The following is a 14,812-nucleotide window of genomic DNA, read 5'->3' as shown; positions in this document are numbered from 1 at the left end:
TCTCATCCTGGAGCCCTGTTGAAGAACTCCTGAGAGAGGACATGGGTTAACTTGGAAAAAGCAAAGAACAGATACTTTTTGCCTAAATGTTCCATATATGTCATATTCCTCCTGTTAAAAATAAAATTTGTAATAACTTGCCAAGATTATGATTTTACACAAAGTTATTCAAAGTTTAAGTAACCTTTGAAGATCTCCTCTGTGGCTGTACGGGTTGCATCCGTTTCTGGCTCCTACTACACTCATATGCTGTAAGGCAAAACTTCCTCAAATCACCACATCTGTGCAAAACTAATACTACTACACTAACCATACATGCGTGTCACTACTGACTTCTAGCTGGCTCTCCAGAGATGACAAAAATTAGCACACCCATCCCTTTACCCAAGGGCTGCTGGGCAACTCGAGGCTGGACTGACGACCTTTTGGGCCCCAGCACGCCCAGCACACACTGCGTCCAAAATACGTCCAGACGCAGCAAGGTAGCTCGGGTTGTCCCTGGGGTCTGTAATTAAGAAACACCTTATAGTTAAAGCTGTCGAGTAACAACATCTGCTAGGTATTTTAGTAACTAAACATGTCTGTAGAAGAGCCTCCTCTACCGCTTTATAGATTTCAAACATATTTTAGGAAAATCATACGGTAAAGCAACATCTTCTGTAGAACAGTAGGTGAGTGAGTCCGAAACAGTCCCTGCAGGCAAAATAACTCTGAGTTTGACTTTTAAATGTGTATGTCACCTTCAAATAGATCAGAATTTTCATACTTTGAGTCTTTGTCCTGCTAAAACAAACTTCTAAACTATATGATTCCAAATTTGTATTTCTTGATGTGACACAGTTTAACATAAACATTTGACACTGAGTAATATAAAAGATCTCGAATTATAGTACATACTGAAATTATAAGAGTTTTGTGATTTTCTTTTCTTAAGGAAAAAAATAAACTAGGTGGAAAAGGGGGCTTCTCCCCCACTAAAATGTCTATCTTTTTAAAAACTACTTTTAATACCTTCTACAGAAAATAGTATGAATGGAGTGCCTACTAGTACCAAGTTCCATAAACAATTTACCATCTCCATACATTTATAAAATATGTTTCTCAAAAAGTAGTAGGAAAAAGGAAGGTCTGTCCTTGGGCACTTATTTTTTACACTATAGGGAAGAATACACATAACTGCCAGGGAGTTCAACTGGTGAACAGATTTAAATAAATCACTTCCATGGTTTATGAGCAGTAACCATGAGCCCGGACAAGTTGTCCAAACAGCTAGTTATAAAATCCTCTAAAATGTAAAACAAAAACAAAAAACTTGTTTTTTGGGGGCTGTAATTAACTCCTACTAACCAACAGTGAGTTAGTGTATTTGGAATTCTTATGACAATGGCGCATAAATCATACATTACTTTTGCAAAGTAAGTTTTGTTTGTTTGTTTAACTTCTCTTTAACAGGAGGACCTTTGCCTAGACCATCATCATGGAACTTAAAAGAATAGAAAAAAAACTAACAAGTATCAATTTAGCCAAAAGTTCATTTCAAACTCCTTGTAAATACTGAGATTAGCAATGCTTTCTTTGGAGACCAGAACTAAAAGTGAATCAGAGCTTCATCACAAAGAACTTCCTAAGTTTACTGTTAAACATCCCTCAAAAAACAGCCTTGAAAATTCCTTTAAAAAAAAAATAAAAAGACCTGGGTTGGGTTTTTTTTTTTTTTTCCCAGATAAAGCAACCTTTGGCAAACCCTGCTGTGTGACACAGAGCCTTGCAGCGCATTTTGCAAGCCTGAATCAGACTGCGCTGATAAAGAAAACTTGTAGCGGGATAACAGAATATCAGAGGGCGCACGGAGTGCAGGCTCCGCGACCCTCCCTCCGACACCTGTGCAAGTACTTCCCGTTCTGCGAGGACGTGTAAAACACTTCGGTAAAAGTCCCCACCGTGAACGTTTAAAAGCTAAACATTAACTTTAATGTGACTCCTACCACCCAGCCAACACCGGCCCAAAGCTTCTCGCGGGTCCAGTCACCTGTCGTGTCCAACGAGGGCCCCAGAGCCGGGCGGACCCCTCCGAGAGCAGCTGCTGGCGGGCCGTGCCTGGGGCGGCGGGCAGGCGCCCGCATCCACCGCCCGCGGCGCCCCCGCGGCACTCAGCTCCTCTCCCGCCACCGGTCCGCGAGCGCAGCAGCGCCACCGCCGCGACCCGGTCAGCGCTGCCCCTCCGGCCCGGCCAGAAGCGCGGGAGTGGGGCGCGCACGGGGTCGCGGGGCTGGAGCCGGGGTGTCCCGGGCGGCCCGCGGGGGGCGCAGGTCGCTGGGTCTCCCTCTGGGGAGCAGGTCCGGAGACTTACCTGCGCTCGGCCCTGCCTGCCCCATGGGGCTCCCTTCCACTGGCCCGGCTCTGCCTCACACCGACTCCGGGCTGACACGGCGAGCGCCGCCACCTTCCCCAAAGCGCGCGGGGAACAGGAGCACAGGCGGCCGGACTCCGCCGCCCAGAGCACGACCCCGCGAACGGAGCATGCGCACACGCCGACACCCCCGGGGCCTGTCCGGGCAGTGACACCTGCGATCAACAGGTCCCGCCAGCCCCGCCCCTCTGCGCCGCGCGCTCGCCCCGCCTCCTAGGGCTGGCCCCGCCCCCACCCGCCCCAGCTGACCCCGCCCCGCCCGGAGTTCCTGGGTCTGGACCTGCAGGGCGGTATTCCCGCGGGGGTTGGATGGGCGCGAGATCCCGCGAGACCAGGGGCCGGAGCATCTCCCCGGAGGCGGGAGTGGACCGCTGGGTCTCGGGGCCGGGGCGAGGTGGCTGTAGGTAGGGCTCCCGGTGCAGCCGCGGGGAGGGGCGCGCTCCTCCGTGCAGGTTATTACTCCGGGGCCCTCGGTGGTTCACGCGGAATTTTCTAAGCTCAGGAAGGCGAATCCGGCAAGGACGGGTTGCAGCCTGGGTGGGAGCAATGTGTCTCTGGCAGCAGACCCTTTAGCTGTCGGTGAGTCACGACGACCTGTTTGCGGGGATGGGTAGTCCCCAACCGGTTGTTTCGTGACTGTTAATAAAATGAAAGCTTTCATAAGCGTGCTGACCCAGTTAATGGCTAAAGGTGGTAAGAAACGCGTGGCTGCCTCCTTACAGTGCTTTCGAACAGGTTTCCAGTCACACGCTGCGTGCTGCTTGGGAATTGGGTTAAACCTGGTTTCCATAATGAATTGTTTCTTAGGAATAGTACTGAAAGAAAACCCACGGTAGTCTGTAGTATTAACCTTGCCTCGGTACGTAGTAAATAAGGTTGTGGAACTCGTTCCAAAGCGGGTTCAGGTAGGACCTACAGATTATAATATTGATTTAAGTAATCTCATAGGTAACTCCAAGTTTAGTTGAAGAAACAGGACGAAGAAATATCTTAGGTTGCTTTGAGCAAATAGTGCTTCGAACTGAATCCACGAGAATATATTGAGCACTTAACTATGTTGCTGTTACTGAATTAGGCACTGAAGGAAATTCAGTGAAATTCGAGACATGGTTCCTGCCTTTAAGAGATTTGAAACTTTTGGAGGAGGAGGAGGAGGATGAAAACCGTACATTTTAAAAATGATAGTAATGACCCCATGAACTCCTCTGAGTTCCCCCAGTGCCCCTGCCCCCGGGCCTCCTGCCCGACGCAACGCGTGTTACTTGTTCCTCTTCCCTGCTGTGCCCTCTGAGTCCGCAGGGTCTCCGGTGTCGTTGTTTAACGTTCCTGTTGTCTCCATGAGCGGCCTCTTCCGAATCAGGGACCTACCTGCCAGGTGTCCTTGCACCCAGGACTCCCAAATGCACAATACATCTTCAGGTTACTCCCTTTTAAGCTACAGCATCTGCGTTTACCTTCAACATGGCCCAGGTGGACGCCATCCCCCGCTGTGGAGAGACGCTGTGCCTCTCCCCACCTGCCTGGGACCCAGCCCATTTTCGTTCCCTATTTCTGAAAGCCACAAGCAGCCATGTACTTCATTTCCTTCCTTTCCTTCATCCTGTTATCAACTTTTATTGACTCTTATCTCTTTAAGTATCTCACACCCACCGCTTGTAAACCTCCACTCTCACTCTCAGGCCTTCAATAGTCACCCTCTCTCCTGACTCAAGTCACCTGCCTTGAACTATTGCAGTAGCCTCATTGGCTTCACCTCCAGTCCAGGCACCGTTCTACTGCCGATCCCTCTAACGTGAGAACATGACCTCAGTGTCCCTCGGAGCCCAGGATGTTGTCAGGGGCTCCCCCGCAGGAGGCAGGCCCTTCGGATCCAGCCCCAGACGGCTAACCCCATCTACATTCTTGCCCATGTGCCCCACACTAGCTGTACCCAACTCCTAGCTGTCCTGAGATCCAACAGGGTCCCCAGCAGATCCCACAAGTCTCCACCCAGCACCTGTGTCCTCTGTGGAGCCTTTCATCACCTGAGACTGACTTGCCTTTCCTTCGCCGCTTTTCAGCTTATTTCTATTGTAACGTTCATGTGTCCTACAATTACCCCTATGCAAATACAACGCACGGAGCAAGGCCCACCTCTGCTCTGGAAGGAACAAGGTGGACTCTGCGCCGTGGACTCACACTCGCTGCCTTCCTCGTATGGAGACGGCAGAAGAATGCCCACGCAGTTCACGCCACTCAAGAATTGGACTGAGCCCTGGCCGTGCGCTTTTTAAACCATACGATTTCAAACTTCCTGCCGGTTTGTGGCGTATCTAAGCACTAAGTTTTGAAATGTAGACGTGTCATAGGTCACAAGTGTCAAGAGGTCAGTCTGACACATACGCGGAGCAAAGGAAAACCACATTGCCCTGCATGCTGGGCCAGAAAGAGGCATTCTGAAACATACTTACAACCCACGTGAGACATTCCTAACGGCAGGAGTCCCCAGAAAACTCGGCTGTCGTGAGGACTGTCACGGCGCAGGTTTTAAGGGCGTTGCCTCTGAGAATCACCGTCTGTCCTTGAGGGCTGTGTGTGTGTGTGTCTGTGTGTCGGGGCGTGGAGGGGGACAATAGTCTGGATGGACCCGGACATACGAAGAAGGGTCTATGCCCCTCAGGGTCATGTGTGGAGATGGGCTTGGTATGCCAGAGACCACCTCACACTGATCACGCAAGGCCTAGCCAGCATTGACGTTGCTCGCACCACTGCGCTTACACATTGGTCACCATTATTCCAGAGTGGCCATGACTTGGGCTTTGGGAAACATGCAGCCTTGTGGCTGGACCTGCCCTATCCCTGGTGAGTAGCAGGGTGACAGCTGTGACCGCACAGTGCCAGGAGGTGAGCATAGCTAGAGGCTCAGTGCACAGTGCCTGAGCTGGGCGGGGGAGCCACCCCAGGCTGGAGAAGTGGCAGCCGAGTGGCTGACTCGGGAGGATTGCAGACACACTCCTGTTTTCCTAACTGCTCGAAGGGGAGGGTGAAGGCTGGCGGGGTTTCCTTCCTCAGTAACCGAAGGCCCCGGAGAGCAGGGACCATGTCTGTGCTTGGTTGTATCTCCAGGGCATAGCACAGAGCTGGGTGCAGATGCTTGCTGAGTGCGTGTTCCAGGGATGAAGTGAACAATGGGAAGTTTTAGCCATGTCTTTAGAGAATAGAGACATCTGAGCGGGCCAGAAGTGTCGGGGGAGGCTTCCATGGGAGGTCAGACAGGAGCCTTGGCTTGTGGGGTGCATGGGCGGGGGTGTGTTGGAAGGCATTGAATGGGGGCATGATTACTTCACGAGCCAATTTTTAAAAATAAGAATAAACAAGGCTGATGTGGGGCTGTAATAGGAAGCCTCTGAATGTTCCTGAGCAAGATGATTAACTGGGAATTCTACACAGAAGACCTGTAGGGGAAACTGTAGCTACACAAGAAGATGAGCCCACCAGAGTGGTTCTGGAGAAGTCTTCGGCCGTGACTCAGTGACAGGGTCACCAGAACGACATGGTCACCACCCACCACCCCCTCTTCCACACACCCACATCTTCCCCAGCTTCACCCCAACCTCTCTCTTCAACCCACTTTCATGCTCCGAGCGACACTGGGCCCCAGCTCCTGGGCCTGCGGTCTCATCTGCCCTCCTGGATTTGGTCCACTTCCCACACAGGGGCCACAGGGGTCTGTTTTGATTAGAGACATGTTATTCCCCAAGTTAAAGTTGTTCGATGGCTTACCAGGCACATAAAATCAAATCCAAACTCTTGCCAAGGCCTGCAGACCACAGGTGACCCGACTTAGCTCCCTCACAGCACCTCCTGCTGTTCAAAGCTCTGCACCCTTCACCCTCTTTGTCGGCACGGTGGTTCTCAACTGGGATGATGCTGTCCTCCAGGGGACTTTCGGCAAAGGCCAGAAACACTGTCCCATGCAGGGTGGGGCGTGTCCCTACTGGTCTCCAGTGGGATCAGCCAGGGCCTCTGCTCAACATGCTACCGTGTACAGGATCGACCCCCACAACTCAGAAGTGGCACAGCGCACAGTGTCGGTACTGCCGAGGTTGGCCAATGACACTCATCCCCTGTGCTTCCAAGTGACCGACTCCTTTTCAGCCCCCGCACCCCGGGTCTAACTGCACCTTCTCAGCCTCCGGGACCCCTGCTGACCTCGGGCCCAGGGTGCTGTTGATGCACCTTTATCACAAGCTGTGACTGTCATGCTTGTTCATTTCCTGCTTGCTTATCGTCTTCCTCACGATCTACGAAGAAAATTCTGTGAAGGGCGCGTCTCACCTGAAGGTCACTCTGACTGTCAAGCCTGATATGGTGGCACACAGTAGGGACCCACAGAGTTGTTCGACCCTGAATGAGTGTCTACAATAGGTCACTGCGTGGACACTTAAGAATAAGACCTTTTATTCTTTTTCCTTTTTCCTGGAACATTGAAACGTGAAGCTCCTTGGAGAGCAGAGTGAAGACACCTGGGAAGAAGTGACTGTGACCAGCAGTGTCCCTGGAAGGCCGCGGTCTGCGGTCAGAGCTCAGATGCGCTCCACGCCCTTCTGTCCCAAGCAGCTTCTCACAGTCAGAACCGGAAGTGCAGAAACAATATCATGGCCAAGTTAACTGCTGTCTGTGAGATGATAAAAATCAGGAAGGAAAGACGGTAAGGGACAACAGTGCCCAACAATGAGATAAAACTATAATATTTTTGATGATCTCTTAAAAAGTGAGAAAGCCTGATTTATGCGCACACCTGAAAAAGCTGGTAGAAGTGTATTGGAAGTGTGGTTAAGACGCACTTCATTTCCTTCAGCTGAGAAAGTATCGATGGGGACATGTCTCTCTCCGCTTTCAGTAATAGATCCAGACCACACAACCCGGGCATGGGCGGAGCACCCAGTGGGGTGGTTCCCCTTGTTCTGGCCACAGTGATTGGTCTGAAGTGGTTGGGGCTAATTAGCACCCTTGCCCAGGAGTTTTCAAATTACAACTTGCAGGAAAGATCCCTGTTTTCTCTGATCACAAAGCCATGAAGACATGCCCTCAGAGCTGCCTGTGGCAGTGTTCCTCGCCGCTGAGCGGCTGGTCTGAAAGAATAGGACATATATGGGGGACGAGAGGAGAGAGGGGGTCCCTGAGGGTCCGGTGTCCTCATATAAAACAGGGAATTCGAGAGTTGTGTTCACTGGGCTCCTCAAGGCTTGGCAGCACGACATTAAACAGGAGAAGGTCAAGTTCAATACTCCCGGCATCTCACCAGTCAACATGGGTTAGTTAACCACAGTTACTGGCTTAACCAGTGGGCTCCTTGCTTTCTGCTGACGTGTGAGCTTAGGTGATTTCATTACCCTTTATTTCACTTCGGAACATTCTAATTTTCTTATCTGTAAAACTGGGATAAGAAGTAATACTTATCCCGGGTGTCTTTGATTAGGCCCCAGATAAAAGCCACTGTAAAGGCCCAGGCTGTGTCATTATGGCCATTAGTGCTGTTCTTGTGGTTCCTGCTGGCTTCGGTGATAATGTGAGGCTTTAAGAACCTGTACATTGTCTTCCTCGCGTGGTATGTATTTTACTACAATCTCAACGATGCAGGAGGCTTTGGGTGTCATCTGGTCCGGCCACTCCTTCCCCGAAGAATTGTCCCCAACCTCTGTTCCAATATGGCGATAGGAGGGATGGAGAGCCTGATGCTTTGTGGGGCAACCTTTTGCTATTTAAGATTTCTGTAACTGCTAAGAAATTTTCAGGACAATGAGTTAAATCTGCTTCCCAGTAATTTCCACACACGGGTCTTACTTCTATTCTTTGTACCCATGGAAATCTGTATTCTGTCTTCCATAAGACTATTTCACTTTTAAAACATCCCGTGTTTTCCACCTAAAAGTACTAAGTTCTCTCAGTCTTTGAAGGTAAATATTAGACTAATCAATCCAACTTCACCTCATCCTACAAAGGATTTAAAGTACGGTCTTAAAAAAGTAAAGGGAGAGTGAACTCTAGCATATAATATAAAGCAGTGGTCAGATATAAATAAGAAGGAGAATCGGAGCGAGGGAAGCTAAAATACAAGTAGAACATTAAAAATAAGATCAAAAGGCCAGACACACGCAGATGCCCGAGGCTTCGTTGGGCTGAGATCGGAAATCCAGGTGCCTGTGCGAGGTGAGTGACTGGTAACAGGAAAGCATGTTTCTGTCAGCACCCCAACCTCGGCTTCCCCCACGTGGGCCTGCATCTGGGGGCGCTGTTATCTCGGTTCCCTCCCCACCGGTCCATCCGCAGGGCCCTGAGTTCACGGCGCACTTTTGTTATCAGCTGCGGAAAAAAAAGTGGCTCCAACAATAAAAACAGGTTTTTACACTCAGCCTGATGTGCGATTTGGGGCCATTACGTCCCCTCCCGGCTCAGACGCTGCGTGGTGACAGGGCCGCGGGAGGTCGCTTCACCCGCTGTGCAGCCCCGTCCTCCTTTAGCCGGTGCCAGTTCCCACAGCCTGCCCCGGCCGTGGGCGGTCACTAAGCAGGAATGAGCAGTACGTACTCTACTAAAAAACCCCGAAGTGAAGGGTGTGGGGGCCTACGTACCTCTCTTTAATTTTCTACAAAACAAAGTTCAAAGTTCAAAGTTTCCGTGGAAGGCCCTTCGGAACCGCAGAGATGGAAACGGCCTCCGAGTCTCACGTGTGGCCCCCCCCCCCCCAGAGCAGCGAAGCCCCCGGAGGTGAGGTCACCCAAGGCCACAGCCGGCGGCTGAACCAGGCCTGCTGCCCGTTCCAGGAAACTCGCCACTGGCCTGCTGGGAAACACTGTCCCTGAGACACTCGGTCTTGTTTCTTAAAGTGCAGTGACACGTCATCTGTATTCAAGTCCTGGCACCTTGGGCCCTTCGGAAGGTCCCGGGAGGGGGACATGAGGAGGACATCCAGAGCACGTCACAAGGGCAGACGGTCTCCTTCTGAACTATACTGCCCAGGCCGGTCCCCGACTCCGCGGAGTTCCCCGAGGTGTTTGGGAATTCACCACATTTGTCTCCCAGCCCTCAGGGGCCTGACAAATACAAGCCTCTGCAGTAGTACATGCATTCACACACACACACATACACACACACACCCCTTGACCTCACAGGCTGGCTTGTTTTTAAAGCAGTTCTTTAAGAAGACAATAGGAACATAACATCGTGTCCTTTGCCGGGGAGTTCTGGCTGCGGCACTGAGCCCAAGCACAGGGAGTTACCCTGGAGAGCACATTGCTTTGTCAAGGTGACGAAAATATTCAGGGCACCCTGTTTTCAAGCTGAAATTCCTTGTTGCAATGCACTTCATAGTCGAAAGAAAAGAGGAAAATTAGGCATTTTTTTTTGATAGAGTAATAAAATTGTTGGAAAGCATTCAGTGATAGGAATACTCCCAAGAATGATACGTATGTATAAAGGCAGAAGTTCTCAGTTTATTTCTCATTCTTAACTACTTATTTCTCTCCAGTCTTTCTTCTCTCTGTGAAACAAGCCCTAAGCCTGGAAATGTACTGGGGGAAAAAAAAAAAAAAAAAAACTCTTGGCAAACAATATCCCCGGAACGTGTGCAAAAGCCTTTTTGTACATTTTAAAAATCAAAGTTTTCTGATGAAACTGTTTTGTCCAAGTTTTGTCCTACTGTGTCCAATTCTTTAACTGCACAGGAACTCTCCCTATCAAATCAGTTACAGTAGTTCTAATGCGATGGCAGGCGCTACAAACAAAGCTGGCCTTTTCCTTTGAAACAGCAAGTCAGCAGGCAGAACAGCGGCCTTGGGCCCAGAAGGGAGCCGCGTGTTCGACGTGGTCTGTGCCCACGGCAGGCAAAAGCTGGTCGAATGTTCACGGAACAGATCTGTCCCTGGGAGCGAGGTGCTCTGATATTTGGTTCTGCTTTGTTCTCTTGCATGTGTGAGGGGCTGAGCACAGCCACCCGAACCGATATCCAACCCCCTTCTCAGAGAATACAGCTGTCATGTGAAGGACACAGAGCAGGAGGCTGTTAGCGAACGAGGCAGGCTCACTCTTTTCTTCAGTACAGTGCAGGCCTTTAGTCCCTTCCCCTTGGACAAGAGGATTCCTTTTGGTTTGAGACAGTGTTTTACTGATGGAAGAAAAACCCCCAGCATTGTGAAAAGGGCCTTGGCCTTCTGGATCCACATTTCTCTGACGTTAGCCCTCATTCAGCCGTACTGCCCTGGGGTGAATAAGGAAGGCACACAGATGACATCAGGCTGTGTCTAGACAGGCGTTACTTACTGTTTGTCCCCAGAGGGGGTGTGGTGGTGCCCTGTGGCTGGCTGTGTTTGGCGGAGGCAGGAGGAGCTAGAAGGAGCTAGTGGAGGGGGTGGCGAGACCAGAAGCGGACCGTGGGCCCGGATTTTAGACCTGTGTGTGAGATCAGACTAGCAACTTCACTTCGCTGAGTTTCCATCTGAAAATGCGGGAGTTGGTCTAGAACGTTTGAAAAGTGTCTAATTCTAAAGTTCTGCCATCTAAGCCAAGGGCTGTTTATTTCAGCCAAAGGAGGGTTTCATTATGCTATTAACATAGTATTAGCAGGTTGTGTTTGGTGAAACAGCAACTCGTTCTTCGCTTATTCTTACACCCACAATATCCATATCCTTTTACTGTGCTAACTGGGGACACGAGCAAGCATCAGGGGACGGAGCTGTGCAGATGGAGTAGTGAGGTACGGTCTGATCATCAGGGCTTCAGCCACAATTGATACACTTAGGCATATATTCGTCTGACAACGTGAAAATCTCTCCATGTTGTGCTGCAGCGTAGTCTGTTCAGCTCTGTACACAGCACACATTTGCTTCTCCCAGCTGTGGAAGCTGGGACGTCCAAAATGAAGGCCCCAGCAGATCCAGTGTCTGCTGAGAGTTTGCGGCCAGGCCCCTGAAGGGCTGCCGCGTGTGGCCTCACGTGGGGGAGGGGCTCTGTGGGGTCTCTCATCCCACTCCTGAGGACTGCACCGTCCTGACCTCTCACGTCCCATAGGCCCCGCCTCTAATACCATCATCCTGTGGGAAGTTAGGGCCTCAACATACCAATTTTAGGGGAGCGCACATTCAGCTCATGGCCTTATAAGTTTAACATGTGTTCAGTGGACTTTGATGAGTCTGTGACTATAACAAATCACATCCTGTGTTCACATCTCTCTGTGCGTCAGGAGAAAAGCAGACGCCTTAGATGTGGTCCGTTTGACTCCACATCCCTGAGCAGGTCCTGAGCGTGGCCCGGGAGGCCCGGGGCCTGCAGCCGATCATCTGCACCGCGGAATCTTCACCAGCCCCACGTTCTCGGAGGGAGAGATGAAGTCAAATGGGTATTAGGAACCGAGCTTTAAAATAAGCTTGAGAGTGGGAATTGGAAAGTATTCAGTCTGCTCCCTCAAGGGAAGGTGGGAAAGAAGAAACGGTTATTCCAGGTTGATTGGACGCAGGTGAATTTTCCATTACTCTATACAAGAATGCCCCCCTTTCCTTGGATACGACCCCAGGTGCCCAATTCTGTAGGCAGAAAGGAAACCCCCAGAGAAAGGGGCTCGGGGTGGCTGTTTCTGTTACTGCACACGAGAGATGACTGGGCCGGCAATCCAAGTGCCGTAGGTTCTTGATTGGAAATGTTACCAACAGGTATTTAAACGGAAAACAGACAAACAAACGGCTGTTTTAGTTTTAAATTCCTGCAGCCCTCAGTCCTGGGAAACTGTCTCCTGCGAGTGGGAAGTTTTCCGAGGAGGTAGGGCATTCTGATCGAGGAAAGCGTACCGATTTTTTCCGAATTCTCGAGTGACCTAGAAAATATATGAATGGTCGTAAGAAACAACATTTGGCAAGATCCGGGGCAGGCTTTTTCCTCGGCGACCCGGAGTCCGGAGAACGGAGCAAAAGCTCCTGCTTATCCTAAACAGCAGTCGGGCCGCCTTCGTCTTTCTGGGTTTGTCCGCATTTAATACTCTCACTGCTTCGATCTGGGTGAGTTGTGAGTCAGGGCCCAGTGTATTTCTCCCAAAGCGATGCCAGTGTAACCTCTACTTTAGTTCTTAGTGCCTTGGCTTTCTCACTGTGTGAAGCTGATAATTTTTTATTGCGTTAGTAAGAGTAACTAACATTTATCAAGCCCTTACCAGGGATCGGGCAGCGTGCTTTATCGGGCAGCACATTTAAGATCGATCCCAGTATCATCCCCACGATTCAGATACATTGACTTATTGAACAGGTTATTCAACCATTCTTCACTGTGCCCCGGGCACAGGGACGCAGCAGTCAACGGCGAGGCGGAGCCCCTGCCCTTAGAGGGCGTGCACTCTGGTGGGTGAGACAAACGGTAAAGGAATAAATACGTGCTCCTGTGTCCTGAGTGGCGGCCACGATCCCCGCAGATCTTCAGCAACGTGATCGGCCGGGGGCCCCAGCTCTGGGCCAGCATGCCATTCTCGCTGAGGCTGTCTCCCGCAGTCCGCTTCCAGCCAGCGAGTGGCCATGGCAGTGACATTGGGGCAGACTTGCTTCTGGAAAATGGAGGCCTCCCCTGCAGGTGACGCTAGCTCGAGGATCCCCCAAGGGCCTTGACGATGTCTTCCCCAGACTGCTCGGCTGCCTAGAACACGCCCACGGGAGGTCTCTGGACTCTCTCCCAGTGTTCCTCTTGTGTGGACAGTGTTCCCAACAACCTTTCGGCAGGGTTAGCCCTGTCCTGGCGACCCAGACCAGAGGGACACTAGGTTAGGGAGCCACAAGTGCTACAAAGGAAAATAAAAACATGACGAGGGCTGAGCAGGCCGGTCTCTCCCATAAGGGTGGTCAGAGAAGGTCCCAGGCACAGTGGCCTTGGAGCCATGTATGTGGAGGTGGAAAAAACTCTGACTTTTAGAGTGGAGTAAATTGCTAATGATTACATCACGGATTTTTGGCAGGTCACTAGGTAGCTGGTCAGTGCACCGTGTTCATCCATGTTTGCAAGGGGGTTGTGATGAAATGCAATGGGGGGATTCAGGAGACAGCTCTCAGCCCACAGCCAAGACTGCATCTGTGTACACAGAACCACTGCTGCGGGGCAAGCGCCCGGGGCCGCCGCGTAACACAGCTGGCTTGTATTTCCCCTCAGCCTGCCTCTTCCTGGACCTCCTTTCCCCCTGTTCCTTTACATCTATTTTGCTGGTGCTGCAGCTTCTATACCAATTCCCCAATCAGCAGTTTTAAAACAGGGTATGACACTGAGTTTATCTTTTTCTCTTCTGACCTTTCCTGCCCCGTTCCCTGAAGTGTCTCTGTCTCCCACACCGCGTAAGTTCTCATTGAACTGTGTCCCCCAATATCACACGGTGCTGAATCACAAGCACATCTGTTTGGATCTGAACTAGAATCTCTTAGAAATAACCTTTGTCCCCCTCTCTTTGCCCCTATGTTGCAAATTTTCCTATGGAAATCGCGTTACATGGAGAAGCCAGGGAAAGTTCACAGGCAGGGTTGAAATCTAGCTCTTACATTTAAGGAATTTATATAGGGGCACACCCTTGGATTCATCTGAACCATCGAAACCCTGAGACAATTTTATTCTCTCCTAGTTCTGAAAGGCTTTACCTTTCTAAAAGTCCTTGACACGTCTGCCAAGGGCTGGCACCATTTAGTCTGGAACGGATTCCCCTTGCTCTTCTGGCAAAAGTCTGGCCCCCGTCCACTTTTCACAGGAAGTGAGCGGCCGTCTTTCTACAGCATGGAGGTGGCGAGTATTTTCCATAAGGGAGTGTTCATAGCCCTACTTCCCTGAGCTCGGTAGAAAGCAGCTGTGGTGGAGACACTGCCTGATGTCACCTAAGGTTGATCTTGCATCAGCAGCAGAGGGGAAATTCCGGAATTTGTAAGCCTGTGGGCACAGCTGTGCCTGGGGTGGCGAGTTCACCCTGCTCCCTTCACACTCGCCACCGGACATTCTGCTCCGCGGGCGCCTTTGTGGCAATACTTGGCTCCCTCCCCATCCAGTCCAGGCTGCTAAAACACATACAAATGCGTCCATTTGGAAAATGTGGAACCTTCAGGAGAGGCAATAGATGGTTATTTCAGCTAAAAAGTATTGCTCATATTTGCACTTGATTTTGTAATAACCGGTAACTAGTTGTTTCTTAGTATCAAGACCTTGCAGGTATTCAGGAATGGGGAAGGGGGTGATTGAAGACAGTGGACAAGCCAAGAAGGATCTCTTTGTAACCCTAGTTCTAGTTACGCAAGGAGCTCTAGTTATGGAGAGAACAATGGGCCAGCTGGTCATCAAGAAATGGGCTAAATAAACTAGGAAATGAGTTTCACGCCCCAGACGTCGGTTGGTCGATCTAACGGACTTGGGGAGAGG

General features: G+C 50.7%; 1 protein-coding gene across 2 annotated transcripts in view; it reads right to left on the bottom strand.

Annotated features, from left to right (window-relative positions):
- USP53 (ubiquitin specific peptidase 53) overlaps positions 1-2,577 on the bottom strand; it is a 38,744-nt gene extending 36,167 nt beyond the window's left edge. For both annotated transcript variants that reach the window (XM_053911093.2, XM_053911092.2), the window contains exon 1: positions 2,351-2,577. The gene's annotated coding sequence lies outside the window, so the exon portion shown is untranslated. The remainder of the gene's footprint in view (positions 1-2,350) is intronic.
- Between the last annotated feature and the right edge of the window lie 12,235 nt (positions 2,578-14,812).

The sequence above is a fragment of the Desmodus rotundus genome, chromosome 9 (assembly GCF_022682495.2).
Source record: "Desmodus rotundus isolate HL8 chromosome 9, HLdesRot8A.1, whole genome shotgun sequence".
Taxonomy (NCBI): domain Eukaryota; kingdom Metazoa; phylum Chordata; class Mammalia; order Chiroptera; family Phyllostomidae; genus Desmodus; species Desmodus rotundus.
Note: the sequence above shows the minus strand (reverse complement) of the source record. Positions and strands in the feature narration are given on the sequence as shown.